The 20434-nt window shown below is 43.5% G+C and overlaps 1 protein-coding gene and 1 pseudogene across 2 annotated transcripts in view; both read right to left on the bottom strand.

Annotated features, from left to right (window-relative positions):
• The window catches only part of LOC310668783 (spectrin alpha chain, non-erythrocytic 1-like), a gene marked incomplete at its 3' end in the record, with an annotated part of 263702 nt that overhangs the window by 174203 nt on the left and 69065 nt on the right, over positions 1-20434 (bottom strand). The window lies entirely within an intron of this gene.
• On the bottom strand, positions 7122-19792 carry LOC310668910 (procathepsin L-like; annotated as a pseudogene). Its single transcript has 4 exons — positions 19658-19792; positions 15658-15882; positions 10762-10969; positions 7122-7221 (listed from the first exon to the last, which is right to left on the bottom strand). The product of its transcript is annotated as a procathepsin L-like (transcript).

Genomic DNA, 20434 nt, shown 5'->3' with positions numbered 1-20434 from the left:
GTAAATGGATTTTTAACATAATAAACACCACAAACACAGGGAATAATGCCACTGTGGGAAATGTGATTCTCTCAAAAGAAAGTGCAGAAACAGTAATTGAGGTACTGGTGTCATTTGGCAACTTTGTTGAGTTTGAGACTAGGAAACTGAAAAGAAAATTTGTTACCCAGCTGATGCAATAGGATATTCATAAGTATGAAACCCTCTTTTTTAAAAAGGGGGACTTCTGTGACATTTACCTTCCCTACCAATTATGGTATATGGTAAGTTGAAACAAAAACCAAATCATTAGGTTGTTACCATGGATAAGGGTAAATTCCTGTGGACGTTATAACTTTTAAACCCTACTGTGCCTTTAATTAGAAGCTTATTCCTTGTGGCTTCTACAACCAATTGCAAAAGCAAAAGCACTCCTGAATGGCTCCCTTTTATGCCTTTACTAATTCTGTTCCCATTGTCCTGTCATCAGCACCCCAAGTGGCAGAATACAGGTACTTGTTTCCTCTTGTTTCCTAATTTACCCCCCCCCCCCGGCAAATCCCCCCTCTTTTCCAATTTTAAAAAAACTGAAAGAAGCTTAGTGATTTAAGTCACCTCCCACAGACCATGACCAGACCAAATTAAGGGGCAGCTGATGCCTTAACATGAAGAAGACTCAAGGAGCAAGCTTCTAATGAACATTGCAGGGGCCTTTGGTGAGCAGGACCTATTTCTAAGAAAATACTATAGAAGAATCTTTGTCATGGGAAAGGCATTGCACGATAGCATGCAATTAAGTGCTACGCTGAATTTTAATTTCTCTTCCAACCAATTCAAAGTAGGGTTTCCCAAACTTGGGTCTTCAGCTGTTTTTGGACTACAGTTCCCATTATCCTAGTCCTGCAGCTAGGGATAATGGGAATTGTAGTCCAACAACAGCTGGAGACCCAAGTTTGGGAAATCCTGGATTACAGAAAGGCAGACTCTTAGACTCTGGTGGGGAATCAATCAGAGATGGGCAAAGTCACAAAAGACCAAACATCAAGAACTTGAGACACAGACACAAGGAATGTGGCTGTAATTGATTTTTTCTACTCACAGCCCAGCTTCAGATGAATTCTCTGCAGCAACCACCCAGTGGTGAGAACATGGCAACTGTATTCCCCATTCTGAGCCAGGCTGGCGTTCTGCAAAACAAGGCTGCCATTTCTTCTCACTGCCTTCAAAATCCCGTGTAACGTGCTGCTGATTTTCCATCCCACCATGGAATTGCCTTCAGGGACAGGGCAATGCAAGAGGATTTCAGACGCCCCAAGGCTGGCATACTGCTAGTCTAGTGGAACTCCTGTGTCCCCCCCCCCAAAAAAAAGAACAATGGAAGGGGGGAACGATTAATAATATACAACTGTGGTAACGTAACCTTCCACCTGCCCTCTGCCACTCGGCCACACTGCCCTGTCTCTGCTCTCCGGCCAGACAGGACCCCTGAATAGCCCAGGCAAGTGGGGGTTACTCTTTTACAAGACAGGACAAAATATACTGGTAGCTGCCACCACCCCCTTAATCCGGGGAACTCCAAGCCACAGCCCAAGGGGGAAGGCTGCGCTTCAATTAGTACCGGTTTCCCCCAACCCTGCAGTTTGTATCTGCAGGCAGAAATATACACGGTAGTGTAAACCAAGCGTAAGGCTAGGATTAGCTGATTCCCAGAAAGGCACACAACTAAAACAGTTTCTTTTCTTAAAATTTTATTTTAAAAAAGAAGAACATAAGAACACATGCAAACTTGCAGGCACATCACTTGAGGGTTACAGAAGCAAAATAAGAACATTGTAAAATATAACTCTCTACTTACATCACGCTACTTGTAGGTTAGGATAGAAAAGTCTTTAAGTCCGTGGATGAAAAGAACAGCGATTCTCCATCACAATAGGCTGTGATTGTCGGCTATTAGGTGTAGCTTCTAGCCGGGCTCAATGCGGATTGCAAGGCGCACTTGACCATTCATTTCCTTGGTCTTTTATCCCCAATACACACGTGGGAACGGAACCCCAAGACCAATCATAACTTTAGATTATTTTCAAATTCTCCAATGACTGACTTGCTGATTAATCAATCTAACTCTTGGCAGCTGGGGCAATTAAGAACCCAGAGCCAGATCAAGGGGTATCCTCCCTTCCTGGATGGTATGCAGATGTAGGCACTTAGGATAGATAACATCAGTGAGAAAATGTGAATAACATAGGACCCAGGTGCTAGATCCTTCAGTAAATCAAGCTTCCTTTCCCACCATAAACTTCTCATCCTGGACGCCTGTTAGTCTGGAGTTAAAGCAACAGGACTTCTTTCCCAGGGTCCTTGTGGCTTGTTGGTTTCCCACAAGGCTTCACTCCCTTACTTGACCAAGGAATGGCTTTCAGAAATATACTAACTTTACTACAACAACAATTGCATAGTATCGCATCAGAGAAAGAGAGAAGCTTGCAGCACTTATCTTTTATTCCAGAGCTTACAAGTGGAATACAAGAAAGAACTCCTACTTTCTTACAATCATAGAATTATAGATTTGGAAGGTACTCCAAAGGATCATCTAGTCCAAACCTTTACAATGCAGGAACCACAGCTAATGAATCCCTGACAGATGGTCCTCTGGCCTCTGTTTACAAACCTTCAAGGAAGGAGAGGCCACCACTTTCCGAGGGAGTCCGTTCCACTGTCCAACAGCTTTTACTGTCTGAATGTTCATCTTAATGTTTAGTTTAGTTGGGATCTCCTTTATTGTCATTTGAATCAGTTATTCAGGTCCTCCTCTCTGGAGCAGCAGAAAGCAAGTTTGCTTTTCTTCCATATGAAGTTATTCAGATATTTGAAGGTGGCTCTCATATCACCTCTCAGCCTTCTATTCTCACAAAGACCCTGTGAGCGTCATATCTGAGGTTGTTGATATTTCTTCCGGCAATCTTAATTCCGGCTTGGGATTCATCCAGCCCAGCCTTTCACATGATGAATTCTGCATATAAGTTAAATAAGCAGGGAGACAATATACAGCCTTGCCGTACTCCTTTCCCAATTTTGAACCAATCAGTTGTTCCATATCCAGTTCTAACTGTAGCTTCTTGTCCCACATAGAGATTTCTCAGGAGACAGATGAGGTGATCAGGCACTCCCATTTCTTTAAGAACTTGCCATAGTTTGCTGTGGTTAGTTTCAAGTTTCAAGTCAAAATGGAAACTGGCCAGAGTGTGCAAGTTTTGTGGCGTGATTTATTGCCCAGATAAGCCTGGCGTCCGGCCCACTTCCAAAGCTGCGCCAGGCCTCTGCATTCCAAAGCTCTGAGCAAAAGCAGAGTCCGACAGCGTTCAGAGAAATCAGCTTCTGTGCTTCAGTGTGCACAAACAGAGTCTCACACAGAGCTACTAAGAAACTAAAAGCAGTTTATTACAGCCGAACTATCCATTATCTAACACAGCACGCAGCATCGTGAGGCACGTCTGCTTCACTTTAAAACGAAAGCAGAATAGAACAAAGGACTGAGACTCTCGGAAGTGACGCAGAGTCTCTCCGCCCCACAGTAGGCAGGACGCACACTCTGAGCTGTTTAACCCTGTAAGCTCAGGTTCTCCTCACAAGTTTACCCTTTTATTTAGATTGGAAGACAATAATCAGGCATCCGCACAACATGGCCAGTCCAACGAAGTTGATGTTGAAGAATCATTGCTTTGACACAGGTGATTTTTGCTTCTTCCAGTACACTGGCATTAGTTCGCCTGTCTTCCCAAGTGATGTGTAAAAAAATTCAGAGACATTGCTGAATCAAAAGAAACAACCACCCACCTCTAAGCAGTTTACATAGAACAATATATGAAAATGCCGATAAAATCAAGCTTATAAAACAGCCAGGGACAATAAAAAATTATCAAAAGACAGGTGAAATCAACAGTTTTCAAAATTACAGTCATACCTCGGGTTACAGACACTTCGGGTTGCGTGATTTCGGGTTGCGCACCGCACCGAACCTGGAAGTACTGGAACTGGTTACTTCTGGGTTTCGGTGCTTGCACATGCGCAGAAGCACTAAATCGCGCTTTGTGCGTGTGCAGAAGCACCGAATCACAACCCGTGTGTGCGCAGATGCGGCGCTGCGGGTTGTGAATACTGCAGGTTGCGAACCTGCTTCCCGCACGGATCACGTTCGCAACCCAAGCTTCCGCTGTAATACAGAAATGCTGCATAGCCTAAACCTCCACTGCCTTGCAGGATATCTTCAGGAGAAGAAAAGGCTACGGAGTAAACACTACACAAACCTGGAATGGAGTCCCAAAGATGGCTGGATGGCAACTCTTGCAGCCAGTAAGTATCCAAACAAACCCCTGTGTTGCAAAAGAGAACGTCAACAATGTTTAGGCAACACAAAGACCATATACATATGTAACAGGCAATCTTTATAGAATTCCTTCAAACAATAACAAGTTCAAAATGAAATCTTAGACTCAAAGTCTCTGAAAGTCTTTAAATGAAGTGAGGTACCAAACTTTCTACGATGAAAGATAAGCTGTGAAGCTTTGTGTATTCAGCAACTATAATGTCCAACACTGAACAGAGATTCCGGATATTGACTGCTGTTTCATAGATCTTTGTCAGCGTGGTGGGAGAATAAAGAATTGTTTCATAAACTCATCTTATTTCATTTTTTTCCAAAAAAAATATTGATTTTCACAAAATTAAAAAACACACTAACAAGTAAACAGACAAACATAAATCATAACCTTATTGAAACTAATCTTCCTAACATAGTTAAGTGACTTCCTCGTATCCCCCTAGTTGAATTTCAATGCATATCATTTTAACGGTTTTCCAAATCAAGGTTCTTATAATCTTAACTAATCACTTAACATCACTCTTTCTTCCCAATTCAGCATTAAACATAATAATTCATCACATTACTTATTTAAATCCTAAGCCTAACTAGTAATTGCAAGCTTTTCCCAATTAATTTAACTTAACGTTTTTAACCAAATAGTCATTAAATTTCATCCATTCTTCCTGATACTACTCCTCATTCTGGTCGCGGACTCTTCCGGTCAGGTCGGCTAGCTCCAAAAAGTCCATCATCTTCATCTGCCATCTTCCACAGTTGGTAGTTCTTGTGTAAACTCATCTTATTTCAAATGAATATATGTGAATAAAAATATCAAATGCTGTGGAACAGTGCTCATGTAATAATATAGTCACTACCTCACTTCATTTAAAGACTTTCAGAGACCTTGAATCTAAGATTTCATTTTGAATTTGTTATTGTTTGAAGGATTTCTATAAAGATTGTCTATTACATATGTATATGGTCATCATGTTGCCTAAACTCTTGGAGCCAAGCTGGTGCCCAACATCTTGCTCTGCGAGGCCGAGAGGGAGGTCTTGTCATCTGGACAGCCCAGGACCTTCAGGAACACTGCCCAGACTTGCTCCCTGTGGGGGTCACTTTGGTGCTGCTAGCGCAGTTTGACTTCACCCCCTAGAGGCATACTCCAATGTTTCTCAAGACAGATGGATGCCAACAAAATATAGTATTATTTCAATTTAAAGACCACTTTATCTAAAGGATCTCAAAGTGGTTTGCATACACAAAAGTAAAAAAAATAAACCTGCCCAAGTGTAGTGCTGCACAAATATAAGATGGGGGACATCTGGCATTCAGTAGTACACGAGAAAAGGAACTAGGAGTCCTAGTGGACCACAAGCTTAACAACAGTGTGATGCAGCAGGGGGCGTGGGGGAGCTAATGCTATTTTGGGCTGCATCCACAGAAGTCTAGTGTCCAGATCAAGGGAAGTCACAGTCCTGCTCTATTCTGCCTTGGTCAGACCACACCTGGAATACTGCGTCAAGTTCTGGACACCACAATTTAAGTAGGATGTTGACAAACTGGAAGGTGTGCAGAGGAGGGAGGCCAAGATGATCAAGGTTAAGGAAACCAAGTCTTATGAAGAATGGTTGAAGGAGCTGGGTATCTTTAGCCTGGGAAAGAGGAGGCTGGGAGGAGATATGAGAGCCATCTCCAAACATCTAAAGGGCTGTCATATGGAAGATGCAGCAAGCTTGTTTTGTCCTGCTCTGGAAGGTAGGACTCGAACCCATGACTTCAAGTTACAAGAAAGGAGATTCCAACTAAACATCAGGAAGAACTTTCTGACAGTGAAAGACTCCCACGAGAGGTGATGAGCTCTCCTTCCTTGGCGGTTTTTAAGCAGAGGTTGGATGACCATCTGTCAGGGATGCTTTAGTCAAGATTCCTGCATTGCAGGGGGTTGGACTAGATGACCCTCGGGGTCCCTCTACAATTCTATGTCATAACATGTCAGGATAGACAGCAAGAACAATGTCCTCAATGTAGAAAGGCCATACTGTTTGTAGAGGAATCCAGTTATAAACCTGTGGCCCTGCTGCTCTGGTGGTAGCTGGACCACATTTCATGGTATGTTCACCTTGCTTGAAGCAGTTACACACACACACACACACACACACACACAGTCAAACTGAAATACAGCAAGTGCTAGAAAAGCATTGTTAACTAAGTGTTAACTTTCAAACATCCCCAGGGTGTGTAGGTGGGTGTAGGAAATCCAAGTGTGGTCAAACTCTGTATCAATCAGATGACATTCATTTATAATAGAGTCTAGTCCAAACCCCTGCAATGCAGGAATCTTTTTGCCCAATGAGGGGCTCAAATTCATGACCCTGAGATTCTCATGCTCTACCGACTGAGTTATTAAAATATTCATTTGCCACTTTCCCCAAGCAGTTCATCACAGTTTCCGGCAACAACAGGCATTTCAGAATTCCACATTTATTTAATAAGGCAACAAAATGCAGGTTGTCGCTGCCAAATAGAAAGCAGTACAAGGATAACGTGTGCATCAGAATTATATGCAGGACACAGACATTTAAAAACAAAAACTAAGGAACAGGGCAGAGTCAGGAAGCCCAGCAGGTAATAATAGTACATGATTTCCTTTGCAATTTCAGCTTTTCTCGGTGACCGTGAAATTGCATGTTTAACAACTGAGGATTTATAGCTGTACAAACCTGAGAAGGTGCAGGTGGGGCAGGTCAGGAGGGGTGGGATCCTCTGGCTCTTGAGACGCTTACAGGGCGGGGTAGCTGGCTTGATTGGCTATGCCACAGTGATTGCCAGTGCCCTTCACCAATCACATGTAGCCTTGCTCTCCCCATTTCTCAGACCAGCTGACAGAGAAAGAGAGAGAAAGGAGGGATCAGTACATTATTTTATTTCATGCAATTTATATACCACTTGATTGTAAAAAAAAGCCCCCCAAACCCTCTAAAATCTCTTTTTAAAAATTATATTTTGTTAAAAGGCATCTATTTGTCCATAAAACAATCGTCATTAGATTCTCTTAATTTTGCTGTTAATTTTGAGAGTTCTGCAGAGTCCATTATCTTACTTTTCCATTCTTCTTTGGTGGGAACTTCTTCCTTCCATTTCTGCGCATTTAAAATCCTAGCCGCTGTTGTTACATAAGCAACTTTAATATTTTTGGGGATTTCTGCCCCTATAATCCCTAACAGAAACGCTTTGGGCATTTTGGATATCTTTTTTATTTCATCATGTTTCATTTCCCAAAATCCCCTTGCTTTCTTGCAATTCTACCACAGATGAAAAAAAGATCCATCTGCGGGTTTACACTTCCAGCAATTGTTAGGAATATTCTTATACATTTTAGATAATTGGTTAGGTGTTAAGCAATACATGTAATTTTCATGTAATTTACTTTTAAAGCATACCAAGCAGTATATTTCATATCTACTTTCCACAGCTTTTCTCATGCACTTATTTCCATATTATGTCCCAGATCTTTAGCCCAGTGTATGTTCTTGATTTAACCATTTCGTCTTTCATATCCCATTCACTCGCCGACGTGGGGATACAGGGCATAGCCCGTAAATGGCTATGCTCTTTTATCTCTGGTCGGGGACAGAGGGTGGCACTAGGGAGGGAGATGTCGTTACGCCACTCCTTGGTGTGTGGAGTGCCGCAGGGCGCAATCCTCTCCCCGATGCTTTTTAACAGCTTTATGCGCCCCCTTGCCCAGATTCATGCACAAATATGCCCTTAAGACAGGATTTGTGAGCAAAGAGACAATGGGGAGGCTTTCTCATTTCCTTCCTCACTGCAGAGAAATATTTGAGGTCAATTTGGGAGAGTCAAAATGGATTCAGGACTATTTTCCTGTACTGTTTCAGACAAGTGGTTTATAGATTTATGTATGTGCTTGCCTGGTACATTTATGAACATTTATTTTATATCTTAGACCTTATAATTCTTTTGCTGGCGACCATGAGGGGAGAAGAGGGCTGCTCTTGTGCCCAAATCCTGCTCCCAGGCTTGGGGGCATCTGGTTGGCCACTGTGAGAACAGGAGGCTAGACTAGATGGCGCAATGACCTAGATGGCCCAAGACATTTGGGCACCTGAGGCAACCACTCAATGGTGTCCCACCACCAAGGGTGGGAGGAGACAAGCTTCCCATAGCCAAGGGGCCGCTATAGAGGCTGGAACTGCTGCCCTGTGGATCCTGCAGCCTGAGGCAGTTCCCTCACCTCACCTCATGGGTGGGCCAGCCCTCGCAGAAGGGATTCTCTGATGTTCCTCTGTGCAGGATCAGAAAGGGGCAAAGCGGAGAGGAAGGCGCACCCAAGGGGGCTTCATCCAATGTGAGCCTTACTTGCAGCAGATCCTCCGATATGAATGTAGGTGACATATTTAACATAAATACACATTTAATAAATAAAATAAAAATGACCAACTGAGACTACTCAGAGTAGACCATAGTCAGCTGCACAAACACGCCAACACCACCATCACTCTGAAATCTAGTTATCTACTTTGTGTGTCAATCTGTTAGCTGCCATCCATCCTCCAACCTCCTCCAGACAGTCACATAGGGCCTTCACTGCCTTCACTAGTTCTGATTTGAAAGAGAGGTAGAGCTGGGTATCATCCGCATACTGATGAACACCCAGCCCAAACCCCATGATGATCTCTCCCAGCGGCTGCATGTAGATGGTGAAAAGCGTGGGGGAGAGGATAGAACCCTGAGGCACCCCACAAGTGAGAACCCAGGGGTCTGAACACTCATCCCCCACCACCACTTTCTGAACACGGCCCAGGAGGAAGGAGCGGAACCACTGTATGACAGTGCCCCCAGCTCTCAGCCCCTCAAGACGGTCCAGAAGGATGTTATGGTCGATGGTATCAAAGGCCGCTGAGAGATCCAGCAGAACTAGGAAACAGCTCTCACCTTTGTCCCTAGCCTGCCGGAGATCATCAACCAGTGCGACCAAGACAGTTTCAGTCCCATGATGAGGCCTGAATCCCGACTGGAAGGGATCCAAATGGTCCGCTTCTTCCCGGCGTGCCTGGAGTTGTTCAGCAACCACTCGCTCAATCACCTTGCCCAAGAATGGAAGATTTGAGACTGGGCGATAGTTGGCCATCGTGGCCGCGTCTAAAGATGGTTTTTTAAGAAGCGGTTTAATAACCACCTCTTTCAGCGGGTCTGGGAAGGCTCCCTCACGGAGGGAAGCATTCACCACCCCACGAAGCCCATCGCCCAGCCCTTCCCAGCTAGCTTTTATAAGCCAGGATGGGCAAGGATCAAGGAGACAGGTGGTTGGTTTCACTCGTCCAAGCAGCCTGTCCACATCCTCGGAGGTAACAGATTGGAATTGATCCCACACAACTTGACTAGACAGGACTCTAGCACTCTCCCGCCCCAGCCCTGCTCCCACGGTGGCGTCTACCTCTTCCCGAATCTGAGCGACTTTATCTACAAAAAAACTTTGCAAAATCATTGCAGGACATCATGTGACCCACCAGTGCTTCCAAACAAGGTCAAAGGGCAGCCCCATGTGCTGAACATTGCAGTAGTCCAACCTCAAACTCACCACTGCATGGACTACAGTGGCCAGGCTACAAGTGTCTGGCACTGCTGCTGCGGCCCACCTTAGAAATGAGGCCCACAAATTAGCCATCTGTGCCCAGGAGTTGCCTGTTATCCCTTAGCTTGTTAGGTATAATTGTATAATTGCACACTGAAATGGAGAATGCCTGCATGTATGCTGCTAAGGTATCTGAAGAAGTGTGCATGCACACAAAAGCTTATACCCAGAACAAACTTAGTTGATCTCTCAGGTGCTACTGGACATTTTTTTTAATTTTTTAAATTTATTTTGACTGCATCAGACCAACACAGATACCTACCTGAATCTAGTATGTTGCTAAGGTTTTAACATTGGAAAATCCCATTGTATACTAAGTTAGAAAGAGCTCTCTCTAAGCATCTAGCTGAGTCAATAATTAACTGTTCATATTCTCTGCTAGCCTTCACGGGGGAGTTTAACCTTAGATGATGCAGTTAATGTATTCAATTGCAAATTCACCATTTTGGAAGGAGCTGGCTTGTTTTTTTTTGTTCCCAAACGCAGTGAGAGGAGGATGTGATAAGATGTACCTCCAGGAGCTGCACAGAGACACAGTGTGGATTTTTGCTCTGGTCATAATTTAAGAAGAGCCTATCCTTGATGCAAATGCATTATACAACTTTCTGGAAGTATTGCTGATTGTTTTGTACCTGTTTAAAGCTTTGAATTATATTTATGGATCTGGGCATAATTTTTCCCCAAAAGGAGTCAGTTTTTATGCATCCAATTGCTTCATCCTGCGCAATATTAATAATGGCAATATAGCTGCCACCAAAATCACGCCGGAGGCTGCCACCCTCTCCAAACGTTTGGCCCCTCACCTGACTTGTAGAAATGGAAGTAGAAGCTCCTGCTGTCCACGGCTACTGAAACCGGCCCAATTGTTGCCACAACCTGCTCCAGGGCCACCTCGCTCCCCACTGGGACCACACAACGGATGTGCAGTTGGCCGTGCGGTCCTGCGAGTTGTAACTGCACACGGATCCATCCTGCAGAGAAGCGACAATCACCTGGAGGCGGTTACAGAGCAGGGCGAGTGAGAAAAGTGGCTTGGGCAGATTCCCCAGGGCTGCATTTGCAGCTCCAAAGAGCTGGGCTCAATGCGCCTGGCTGTTAATCAGAAGGCTGGTGGTTCAAGCCAACCCACATAGGGCTGTGGGCAGGATTCTTGCATTGCAGGGGGTGGACTAGTGGACCCTCCCAACTCTACAATTCTATGAATGACAGAAACTCGGTTTGGAAACTGAACTCCACAAAAAAGGGGAAACATTTCAATCTGCCCTCCTCAGAGGAAGGGCTGTAGTGCAGACTTTGCAAGGTTATGAATGATCGACGAGAAGCGGACTTTACTGAGCAGTTTGCTGCTTCCAAACTAGGTGTAGAATTTGGTGTGGGCTTATGCATTTCCTTCCTGCACTCGTCCAAGTGGTGTAACCTGTTTTGACAGCGCCTAGCGCAAGGCAAAGATTGCAGCCCCTAATCTCCTTGTGAGTGTCGTGCAGGGGGCAATAGGTGGACTTCTCTGCACCCCTGAGGGGACCACTCCTCACAAGGTCGCCTGCCGGTCACCACACTTGCCCTTTCAGCTCAGTGAGCTCCCAGTGGGAGCAGCGGTGGTGCTCCTTGGCAGGCTTGGCAGCACCTCTTTAAAGCCCTAAACAGCCTCAGTCCAGTATACCTGAAGGAGCATCTCCACCCCCATCTTTCTACCCGGACACTGAGGTCCAGCGCCGAGGGCCTTCTGATGGTTCCCTCACTGCAAGAAGCCAAGTTACAGGGAACCAGGCAGAGGGCCTTCTCGGTAGTGACGCCCTCCCTGTGGAACGCCCTCCCACCAGATGTCAAAGAGAAGAACAACTACCAGACTTTTAGAAGACATCTGAAGGCAGCCCTGTTTAGGGAAGCTTTTAATGTTTAACAGACCACTGTATTTTAATACTATGTTGGAAGCTGCCCAGAGTGGCTGGGGAAACCCAGTCAGATGGGCAGGGTATAAATAATAAATTGTTGTTGTTGTTGTTGTTGTTGTTGTTGTTGTTGTTGTTATCATCCCAGCAGCACTGGAGCTGCAGCTACAGCAGGCCGAGGAGGAGGGTGGCGGAGAGCAGCTGAGGCTCCTGGCATAGTCCTTCCCCAGGTGCCACTCCTTGGATGTGCAGCACGAGGGCGGGTGCCAGCCGTCCAGAGAGGAGCACACTGAAGGCGCCTGCCTGATGTCAATCAGCAGGGAGTTCCAAAGTGCTGCCACACTAAAAGATTGATTTCTTGTTAGATGGAACAGAGGTCTAGCAAAAGGCTCCCTTCTCTCCCTAATTTACTAATTGTGTTTTCCACCTTCTGTGAAGGGCATGTTAAGTATTATTATTATTATTATTGTTGTTGTTGTTGTTGTTGTTGTTGTTGTTGTTGTTGTTGTTGTTGTTAGTAGTAGTAGTAGTTTAATTAACATTGAAATAGAAAATAACTCTGTATATGCTTGTATGTGTGCTGCTGAAAATTGGAAAATCCCTAAATAATGTTTTTAAAAATTTCCAATCTTCTTTCACCGTCTCTTCTCCCTGGTATCGGATTTTGTCAGTCTTTTCTATCAATTCAATATAGTTCATCAACGTGGTGCTCTTATGTCCAAGGCTCTTAACTCTTCTCCCTGCCCTGCCTGCAAGTTTCTTTTAGTGCCAAAGATTAAGTCCCAAAGGGCTTTCTTCTCAGGAGCTCCTTTATCCCATCTCAGCATGTTTGCTCATGTTCCATATTCAAAGTTGTAATCCAAAAGATGTTCCAAGGCATACTCCACAGGCCCTTTAAGGTTAAAGAACTCCACTTTTCCAGTCTTTCCCACAGTGCCTCCCTCCAACAGAAAGACTACCCATCTTGCCTTATTCAGTCCAAGCGGGGCACTGTCTCTCCAATTCTGGCTCTCAAGCTCCATCACCTCAGAGTTCAACATATGTCCATCAATTTGATTCAGTGGGGCCGGGGCCTCCACTTGAATCTCTTCTGGAGGAGCAGAAACAATTTGTTCCATCTTCTTCTCCAAAACCTGCCGTTTCAAAGTTAGTTCCTGAATCACATCCCAAGCAGTTCCTGTAGAATTACTCACTTTTTGTTCCAAGTCAGATACACTTTGTTTCAGGTCAGAAACACTTTGTCCACAAATGTCCAATTTCTTTATCGTCAAGTCCGTCTTTTCATGTAGTTGCTCCAACAGAGCATTTATTTTATCAAGCGCGTTCACTAGAGCTTCTTGTTTTTCCATTCTTATCCAAAGACTTTCCAAGGTTGCTTATTTCTCAGCCTTTGTTTCTTGGTGGAAAATTCCACTTCACAGTTATAACAGTTGCAAAAGTTTCAGAAGCTCCCTCTATAGGCAGCAGTTTCTATTTTTTTGTTATTCCAAATCAAAATCCAGTAACAAAATTACTATTCAGCTTTTCTTCTTTTTAAATAACACAAGAGCAATGCAAAAAAGTATATATCTCAATTCAACCGACCATCAGGACATTTTCCATTCCCCGTTGTTAGTTTTTTTTTTTTCCAGATCTTAAAACTTTTTGACAACCCGATCCCAGGCTCGAGACAGTGGTAAATTAACTCATCTCCTTCACTCTCCTGCAGGTTTAAATTGTCCACAAAAAAGTTCCCCCCTCTTCCCCTGCTTCCAAGGGGGTATTCAATATCTTAAATGGTGAAAGGTTAGAACTTTACAGAGTACTTTTCCCAGGCTTTAGCTTGCGACATCTTTGCTTTGATCTTTTTACAAAACGGAAGGCGGACTTCCTGTTTAGACCTTCACGTTCAAATGCCGAATTTAAATGTTTAGTAATCTAATTTTCTGTTTACTTACGAATATTTACTTAGAGTCCAAATGTCCACAGGAAAAGTCGGTGCTTTCTGGCAACAGCAATGCGGCTTCACTCCTTGAAAATAGCGGTTGATTCGATGTACCGCGCCACTCACCCCACATCGCTCCGGAGCCCCGAAACCGGGTCTCCCCACGAGTAGGGGAGGTGCAAAAGGTACCTGCCAAATCCCAAGTCCACGGGCTTCTTCCGTCCGTGGTTTCTGACGGGTCTCCGCCTCGCCGTGGCGGTCAGATCCTAGTTTCCAAGGAGCGGATTCCTCCGAGACAGAGAAAATCCGCCATTACCAGAGGCGGATATTGTATAATTAAGGAATGTTGGGAGATGGTGGAATGAATTTATATGACTTTAGTTGAAATATGATAAGGACTTAAGATTTTAGGATTTAAGGGTTTAAGATTTAAGGCTCTTTCCCCCCCTTTATTAGAGTGAAGTATAGATACATTTTAAGATGTTGATGGGAAGATAAGGTTAAAATGGATTAAGATAATTAAATGATAGTAAGGAGTGAAAGATGGAAAGAATTTGCTGACTTAATTATTAACTGGAATACAAAAAAGGGAGGTGGGAGGAGGTCAAGGAAATAAGTCATTGAAGGATAGAATTGTGAAAAATGGAAGGGTTTTTAAATTATTTTTTTTGCTTTTTCCCTAGTGGGGTGGAGGGGTTGTTATATGTATTTTTTTTAATTCTTTTTCTTTATTTTTTCTTTTTTATTGTATTTTTTCTTCTTTTTCCTTCTTCTGTAATTATTAATTTTTTAATAAACATCATTAAAAAAAAAGAAAATTGGAAAATCCCATTGGGCTATAATAAAGCAAAGCAGATCCTTCTGAGCATCAGGAATGGGTCTGCGCATGGTGTATGCTCAGAAGTGGAGGGAAGATACCAACAAAGGAGGAATGGCAGACAAAGTTAATAGAATATATAGAAATGGCAAGATTGACAAATAGAATAAGGGTCAGGATAAAAAAAAAGTATTTGAAGATGGTTGGAAATGTTTTATAGATTATTTGGAAACATATTGAAAGCATGTCAAAAAGTTAACAGTAAAAGCAGTAAGAAATATTGAGATAGAAAGTTGAGAAAAAATAAGATATGGGGGAAACTAGAATATGTAGTGGAAAATAAAGTTTCATGTGTAAAAATGGAAATGATAAACAAAAATAGAAAAAATAAAATAAATGGGTTGATAATCAATTTAGGATGTTCTCTGCTCTCTCATATTGTGTTTAACTTTAGATCATGTGAGAGGGTTATTCAATTGCAAACCGCCATTTTGAAGGGAGTTGCCTTTGAGTGTTTCTCTGGAAGCCACAGAGAACAAAGGCTGTGTTAATGAGGTCTCTCCTGGAGAGAAAACAGCTGCGGACTAATGGAAGCTGTGGGGAGAGACAGACCTCTGATTTTAGGTCCAAACAAAGAACTCACAGAACTTTCTTCAAAACAGAACATCAAACAGTCAGTGTTACATCCAGATAGTTGTATAATATCATGTGCACATCCAGCATAGGTTCAGCTTCTTATAAAAACGAAATTTGAAGTAATTGAAGAAAGTTCTGTGAGGAAAGCTTTTGAGTCTGGACAATATATGGGTCTGGACAATTATTTTTCCAAGTGGAGTCAGTTTTTATTCATCCTATTGCTTCAAGCTGCAAAATATTAATATATGCAATAGGGCAGACTATAAATTAGAATTGAGAATAAATTAGAAGTAATGTGAAGGTGGCAAAGGTCTGTGCTTGACCACACAATTGTGCACATGTGTGTGGCCCAGATCAGCGAGGCATGTGCACTGATTCCCCCTTCTGTCTTACTTTCTCCAAGTAGGGGTAGCTGGTCTCTGAGTTTATGCCTCCGTTTTCCTGCATGTACTCGGAGGCCCGGGTGATGTACCCTCCATGGCACCCCTGGTTGCCCAGCTTCCAGGAACAGTTAATGAGGTTCTGTTCACTTAGCGGGATCAGCTTCCCTGTCCTGTTGAAGCGCAGCCCTTCAAGTGCTCCGGTGGCACTGAATGCCCAGCAGGACCCGCAGTGGCCCTGTGGGAACAGCAAGAGGTGGTGAGGCAGAAGTAAATCAAACATTCATGGTGTGGGGGTAGACCCCACCTGGGTCCCATTCTAGGAGCCACAATTTAAGAAGGATATTGACCAGCTGGAACATGTGCAGAGGAGGGTCTGGAAACCAGGCCTTATGAAGAAAGGTTGAAGGAGCTGGGTATGTTTAGCCTAGAGAAGAGGAGACTGAGAGGAGATATGAGAACCATCATCCAGCATCTGAAGGGTTCCCACGTGGAAGAGGGAACAAGCTTGTTTTCTCCTGCTCTGGAGGGAATGACCCAAACCAATGGCTTCAAGTTACAAAAAAGGAGATTCCAACCAAACACCAGGAAGAACTTTCTGACAAAGAGCTGTTCGAGAGTGAAAAATGGACTGCCTAGGAAGGTGGTGGCCTCTCCTTCCTTGGAGGTTTCTAAGCAGAGGTTGGATGGCCACCCACCAGCTTTAGCTAAGATTGTATTGCAGGGGGTTGGACCCTCAGGGTCCCTTCCAATTCTACAATTCTATGATAAAGCAAAAAGTTTTTCTCCCTCTCCCATAACACTAGAACTGGTGGACATACAATGAAGGCAGATGTTGGAAGATTCAGGATGGAGGGAGCAAAGCTCTTCTTCACAAGGGCATTGTAAAGGGCGGAACTCCCTCCCAAGGGAGGCAGTGAGGGCCACCAACTTGGATGGCTTTAAAAGAGGGTTGGTCAGATATGTGGAGGAGGAGGTCAGGATGGCCATGCTCTTGTATTTGGGTCCTGCTTGCAGGTTTCCTGTTGGGGCAATAGGTTGAGTCCTGTGAGAACAGGATGCTGGGCTAGATGGACCTCCTTTTGTCTGATCCAGTAGTGTTCTTCATGTGCAGAACCTCAATGGCCAGGGGCAGTCCACCTCTGAAAGCCAGTTGCTGTTGGGATACTGCCAGGGAGACAAAGGCCATCATGCCTCCACGTCGTCTCAGGACGATCCATCAATCTCCCATAGATACAGTATCAGTCAATTAGCGACATGAGCCTCGGAAATAGCTGTCCACATCCCAGGACTCATGCACGCCCTTTTCACAGAGTTAGCACAACGAAAGATGCACTCAGGAGAGCAGCATATTTACAGCTTTATTCAGCGGTGGTCAGAACAAAGGAAAAAACATGACTGCCTGCCTGCGTGTCTAGGCAAAGAGAGAAACAAAAGCTATACACAAAAACAGAAACTTCCTGTGAGCCGGAAGTACGCAGACTTTGTGACTCACAACAGCCTGCTCCTTTTTTAAGGTGGAACGGAAATATCCTAACATCCTACCCTTTCCGTGTAACCTGTAGTACCTGTGGTTCAACCCAATTGCAACCTCTGTACATAAACATTAAGTTGTTCTCTGTTAAGAACCTTAGACAACAGATCAGCAGGAATTTCATTTCCTGGCATGTAGGACACCTGAATGAGTCCTTTCTGAATACACTCTCTTGCACGATGTAACTTAATCTGCAAGTACTTGGTTCTTTGCTTGCAACTCTCTGAGTTCAGCAAAGCCAAACAGGATCTATTGTCTTGATACACTTGTATAGGACATTTCACAGAAACTCTGATGTCCTGAAACAGTTGCATCAACCATTCACAATCCATGAGTGAAAATGACAGGGCATTGAGTTCTGCTTCACAGGAACTTAGGCTTACTGTTGTCTGCTTCTTGCATAGCCAGTCAAACAGACAGTGGTTGTACATGTAGCATACTCCAGAAGTGCTTGTACCATCCGTGGTGTCACTTCCAAAACTAGCATCTGCAAATATTTCAAGACCTCCAGTCTTCTGACTGGTGAACCTCAGCCTGCAGTGCAAAGTCCCTTTCAAAGGGACTTTGCGCTTCAGAGCTATGCGCTTCAGAGCTTTCCAATCCTGAACAGTAGGATTGTTAGCATGTCTGCTAAGCAGGTTAGTGCTTACAGCTATGTCAGGTCTTGAACATCTAGAAATGAAATTCAGCTTGCCTAGAATGCATCTGTACAGTGTGGTGTCAGAAAATGCTTCAGCAGTACTATCTACCTGGTAACCTGTCACCATCGGTGTGTCTGCTGGGTTTTCATCAACCAAATTCAACCTGGTTAATACATCAGCAATTTTCTGTGTTTGGTGTACCAGAAAATTACCTGCTTGGTCCCTCTCCACCTGCAGAGAAAGATAGTTGGATACCTCACCAAGATCCTTCATATCAAAGTGCTCCTTCAGCTGAGAGAGGGTGCTTTGGTACAAAGCCTGATTCTTCCAAAACAGAAGCAAATCATCAACAAAACATAAACAATACAGTTTGTTTTGCCCCTCCTCCTTGACAAACACACATGGATCAGCTTTGCCTTGGTGGAAACCAAGAGAAAACAATGTCTCAGTGAGTTTTGTGTTCCAACACCTGGCACTCTGCTTGAGACCATATAAGGACTTCTGAAGTTTACAGACCATTCCCTTCTGTATCTGCATCCCGTCAGGTGGAAGCATATACGGCTCCTCCCCCAAAACCCCGTACAAAAAAGCTGTATTAACGTTGTGATGGGAAACGTGCAGTTTCTCCTCTGCAGCAATCTTGAGCATTAGCCTAATGCTCTCATACTTGACGGTGGGTGAGTAGGACTCATGGTAATCCTGTCCTGGTACCTGTGAAAAACCTCTGGCAACCAATCTGGTTTTGTGCCTGACAACCTTGCCATTCTTGTCTGTCTTGGCCTTGAAGACCCATTTGCTGCCAACCAGTCTCATTCCTAGGACTACCGGGACTAGCTCCCAAATTTGGTTCCTATCCAAGGAATCAACTTCAGCCTTCATAGCATTAAGCCATGGCTCAGCATCTTTAGAGGTTAACTCCTGAACCTCTTTGAAGTTTGAAGGTTCCCACACCTTCTCTGAGCTACTAAGAACAGCAGTTGCTGTCTTAGCAAACTCATCAGCAAATCTCTTTGGAGGTTTGCTTTTTGTGGCCCTTTCAGATCTGCGTACTAGACGCAAGTCTTTCTTTTTTTAAAAAATGATATTTTTTAAATGTTTAATAGTTACAAAAAGAAAAAAAAGAAAAAAGAAAAGAAGAAACAATAAAAATTTAACAGACAATAAATCAAAGTATGCATGCCAGCCAAATACATTATTAAAACCTTCCAGATCCAAAACATCAGTGTTTTCAAGAAGCATTCAATCTTTCAGCCAGCAAAATGTGGCTGATTCATAATAGAGTTTGAGGTCTGGCAGGGCAAATCCACCTCTTTCTTTGGCATCTGTTAATATCTTAAATTTTATTCGAGGTTTCTTGCCCTGCCAGACAAATTTAGAGATATCTCTCTGCCACTTCTTGAAACAGTCCATTTTATCCACAATTTGCAATGTTTGGAACAAAAACAGCATCCTTGGCAATACATTCATCTTTATAACAGCAATTCAGCCTAGCAGTGATAATTTCAGATTTGACCATATTTCTAAATCCTTTTTCACTTCAGACCAGCATTTTTCATAATTATCTTTAAAAAAGTTCACATTCTTAGAAATTCCCACCTAAAAATAATTTGGTTCCTTCTCAGCAAAGCAGCCAATCCGCCGTAGTTGGACCTAAGGTCCAAAAGATATTTCGGAATATCTTTAAATATTTCCACTCTTGACTGCTCTATTACTAAGGACTTCTGGTAGTGCCGACTTAGGATTGTGTCTCTTTCTTCTTTGGTTCTTAAGGTAATCAGACAGTCTCTTACTCTATTCTTCTCTTTCTTCCCTCCTTTTCCAAGCCTGAAGGCCCTCACGATTCTAAAATCCTCTTGTTGCAACTCCCAAAATCCTACAAATTCCTGCGTGAGGAAATCTGCCAGGTTATCCTTTTCCACCTCAGGTATCGCTCTGATCCTCAGGTTGACCTGTTTGTCCTTGAGCTCGATCATAGAAATTTTTAATTTATGGTCCTCCAATTGTCTCACCAAGTCTGGAACGCTTTCTGTTTCCAGTTGGGCTAATTTAGCTTCCACAACAGCAGCTTTTTCCCTGGCAGTCTGGCAGTCTGCAGTCTGCAGTCCCTGCAGTCTGTCATGTCAGGTTAGATTCTTTAATCAATTTTTCAATAGATTCTGCATTACTATTGGCTTTTTGTTCCAAATTAATCAGTCTTTCTGAATTCTTATCAATTTTCCTGTTTGCGTCATCCACCTTTTGGTTTGTCTCATCCACTTTCCTGCTAGTCTCTTCAACTTTTTTGTTTGTATCATCTGTTTTTTAGAAAGTTGTTCCAATGAATCATTTATCTTTTTTAAAGCATTAGCCACAGCTTCATCTGTTGCCATTTCTTTTAGTTTTGGTTGAGGTAGGACAGGTGGAGTTGTAGACCCAGATACCAAAGCTCTTCGCGGCCACTGTCTCCCAGACCTTGTTGTTGATATATTTATTTTTTCTTTCCCATCTGCCATAACAATTCCACAGCTCAAGGTTAAATCTCACGGCCCCAAAGTCATAACATGCAATAGGAAAATTCCACTTGTAACACTTGTAGCAGTTGTAGCAATTTCAAAAGTTTCCTCTAGAGGGACAAA

This window comes from Podarcis tiliguerta (genome assembly GCF_965153285.1).
Source record: "Podarcis tiliguerta genome assembly, chromosome: W".
Classification (NCBI taxonomy): Eukaryota; Metazoa; Chordata; class Lepidosauria; order Squamata; family Lacertidae; genus Podarcis; species Podarcis tiliguerta.
This window is presented reverse-complemented; position numbering and strand designations above follow the sequence as displayed.